This window comes from Cervus elaphus, chromosome 33 (assembly GCF_910594005.1).
Source record: "Cervus elaphus chromosome 33, mCerEla1.1, whole genome shotgun sequence".
Taxonomy (NCBI): domain Eukaryota; kingdom Metazoa; phylum Chordata; class Mammalia; order Artiodactyla; family Cervidae; genus Cervus; species Cervus elaphus.
This window is the reverse complement of record NC_057847.1, coordinates 15,225,358-15,229,298: the sequence shown is the minus strand read 5'-3', so window position 1 is coordinate 15,229,298 and position 3,941 is coordinate 15,225,358. Positions and strand designations below refer to the sequence as shown.

Here is a 3,941-nt window from a genome sequence, read left to right as displayed (position 1 = left end):
ATTATGATAACATTGAAATGATTACTTTACTATCTAGGTCTAAACATTTTAAATTCATCTCATATAGGTCAGGATATTTATTTTTCATCACTTTGCCATGTGAAATTAAATGTGAATATAATAACGTGTATTTTCATTTAATTTCACATAGCAAGTTATATATGTATGTAAATATATCATGAAACATATGAAACATATTATCAAATATTGGATGGAGGGATATATCATGATCAATGTGTAATCCATTTCACAAAGCATCACCTCCATATATACAGTCATCCAAAATATATGTTATGTCTATTGTTAATGGAAATACCACCTACCCTCAGGTTTATGATGCATCATTTGCCTATTTATAGGTATTAGGTATGTAAAATTTATAAATCTTTTTTACTTTATAATGGAAAAGTAAATAGATGCACATATTAATTAATATATATTTACATGCCTATATGGAGATAAAAATATTTTAAACACTCCAAAATATGTGAGTTTCCTTCTCAAAGCAACTGTGATCAAGTAGAAACCACAGAAAATAAATTTAGAAGCACATAGAACACTGAGAAGGCCCATTAGTGGCAGATCTCCCCAAAGGCAACAGAAGTTCAAAATGAACACAACTTTTGTTTGCAACAATGGTAATGCTGAGCTTAGAAGAGCTGATGGCAACAGCTTCCCTGGAATTTGTTTGGTTCAAAAGGAAGATAAACTACATTTTTGAGATCTTTCCTTTTTAAATTGTAGTGTAGTTGATTTCCAGTGTTGTGCCAGTCTCTGCTGTATAGCAGAGTCACCCAGTTATACACATATGTACATTATTTTTATATGCTTTTCCATTTTGATTTATCCTAGGAGAGTGGATATAGTTCCCTGTGCTATACAGTAGGACTGTTCTGTTTATCCAGTCTAAATGTAATAGTTTGCATCTACCAACCCCAAATCCCTGTCCATCCCTCTCTCTCCATTTCCTTGGCAACCACAGTCTGTTCTCTATGTTTACAAGTCTGTTTCTGTTTTGTACAAAGGTTCATTTGTGCCATATTTTAGATTCCACATGTAAGTGAAATCATATGGTATTCATCTTTGTCTAAATTAATTCACTCAGTAGGTCCATTTATGTTGCTGCAAGTGGTATTATTTTGTCATTTTTATGGATGAGTTATAGTCCACTGTGTGTGTGTATACATATATACACACACACTAAATCTTTATCCATTCCTTTGTTGATACACATTTATGTTGTTTCCATGTCTTGGCTATTGTGAATAGTGCTCCTATGAACATAGGACTGCAGTATGTTTTTGAATTATAGTTTTGTCCAACCACATGCCCAGGGGTGGGATTAATGGATTATATAGTAATTTAACTTTTAGTTTTCTAAGGCACTTTCATACTCTGTTCATAGTGGCTGCACCAACTTCCATTCCCACCAACAGGGAGGGTTAACAGTGTAATAGTAGGAGGGTTCCCTTGTCTCCACACTCTCCAGCATTAGTTATTTACAGGCTTTTTAGTGATGGCCATTCTGACTAGTGTTAGGTTGTACTTCATGGTAGTTTTGTTTGTGTTTTTCTGATAATTAATGATGCTGAGCATCATTTTATGTGCTTACTGGCCATTTGCATATCTTCTTTGGAGAAATACCTGTTAAGATTTTCTACCCATTTTTTGATTGTTTTTGTTGTTGTTGTTATTGAGGTGTGTGAACTATTTGTATATTTTGGGCATTAAGCCCTTATTGGTCACACCATTTGCAAATATTTTCTCCCATCCAGTAGGTTGTCTTTCTTTACTTTCTTCTTCTTCTTCTTCTTTTTTTTTTTTTTTTTTGGTTTCCGCAAAAGCTTGTAATATTGATTATGTCCCATTTGTTTATTTTTCATTGTATTTCTATTCCCTTCCCGAGACTGACCTAAGAAAACATTGGCACTATTTATGTAACAAAATGTTTTGCCTACACTCTCTTCTAGGAGTTTTATGGTGTCATGTCTTATGTTTGAGCCTTGAAATCATTTGGAGCTTACTTCATATGTGAGGATATGTTATAACTTCATTGATTTACATGAAGCTGTCCAACTTTGCAGTACCACTTGCTGAAGATGAGCTACATTTGCATGAAGAAGTATACCTTTGTGCCAGTAAAGAAAAGGAGAATCTTTTGGTTGTGAAAAATTAGCTGGACTGAAAAATATGTTACTCATTTATACCCTCTGTGTCAGAAATTTCCTACAAACATCATATCCTGAAAACTCTAGTTCATTTAAAGATAAATAAAGAGAAAGAAAAAAAGTGGCATGGATCAATAAATACATTTTGCAACCCTGTGGACTGTAGCCCACCAGGCTCCTCTGTCCATGGGATTCTCCAGGCAAGAATAGTGGGTTGCCATGACTTCCTCCAGGGGATCTTCTTGACCCAGGGATCAAACCTGCATATCATTTTGTGTCTCTTGTATTGTTAGGCGAGTTCTTTACCACTAGCCCCACTTAGGAAGCCCCATTATTCAAGGGAAGAAGTCAAAATATGAACATTCATAGGAGTCTGAGAAATGTTGGTTCTAACCCTCTCGGATAACTTTGAGGGATTCACAACTTCAGTGGAGGAAGCAATTGCAGAGAGAACAAAAATAGTAGAGCCTGAATACGTTAATGCATTGCTACAATCCCGTGATAAAATGTTAATGAGAGGCGGTGGCCGATCAGGACATGAGGTGGCCCGCAATGAAGCCACCTAGTTCAATGCAAACAAGTGAGTTTGACTCATCAGATGAAGAGCCTATTGAAGATGAACAGACTCCAATTCAGATATCATGGCTACCCTTGTCACGAGTGAATTGTTCTCAGTTTCTTGGTTTATATGTTCTTCCAGGTTGTAAATTTAAAGATGTTAGAAGAAATGTCCAAAAAGATACAGAAGAACTAAAGAGCTATGGTATACAAAACATATTTGTTTTCTGCACCAGAGGGGAACTGTCAAAATATACAGTTCCTAACCTTTTGGATCTCTACCACTCATCATCATCCAATTCTAGATGGAGGGACTCCTGACATCACCAGCTACTGTGAAATTACGGAGGAGCTTGAAATTTGCCTTAAAAATAACCAAAAAACCTTAATACACTCTTATGGAGGACTTGGGAGATCTTGTCTTGTAGCTGCTCATCTCCCCCTATACCTGTCTGACACAGAATCACCACAGCAAGCCATCAACAGCCTGATGGACATGAGAGTATCTGGAGCAATACAGACCATAAAGCAATATAATTATCTTCATGAGTTCCAGGACAAGCTAGCTGTACACCTTTCATCAAGAGATTCACTCTCAAGATCTGTATCTAGATAAAAGAATTTCAAATAGCATATATATGACCAAGTCTGAAATTTGAGTTCTCTAATAGCATTTGTATTGAAACTACTAGTGCTATCAAACTGAATGCAATTAATGTAAATGTACATGTGCAGATGTTCCCAAAGCTTTTATCGACAAAAAAAAAAAAAAAAAAAAATGTTAATGATAAGTTGCTTCTTATGGATAAGCAGAAGTTTCTTGAGATGGAATCTTCACAAGGTGAAGATTCTGTGAAAATTGTTCAAATGACAACAAAAGATTTAGAATATGACATAAATTTCTTTAATAAGCAGTGACTGGGAGGGTTTGAAGGACTGACCCCAATTTTGAAACAAGCTTTATCGTGGGTAATGTAATATCAAACAGCATCACATCCTAGAGAAAAACCATGAGGGGAAGAGTCAATTGATGCAGCAACTTAAGCACTGTTTTATTTTTAAGAAATTCCTACACCTACCCCAACTCTTAGAAAACACTACCCTCATCAATATCAGCCACTCCGTGGCACCTTGGGAAGCCATCAACATCAAGACACAACCTCCACTAGCAAAAAAAAAAAAAAAATTGCAACATGCTGAAGGCTTGTTAACCTT

The 3,941-nt window shown here is 35.7% G+C and overlaps 1 pseudogene; it reads left to right on the top strand.

Annotated features, from left to right (window-relative positions):
• Positions 1 to 2,720: 2,720 nt before the first annotated feature.
• LOC122688731 lies at positions 2,721 to 3,342 on the top strand (annotated as a pseudogene).
• The last annotated feature ends 599 nt before the right edge of the window (positions 3,343 to 3,941 follow it).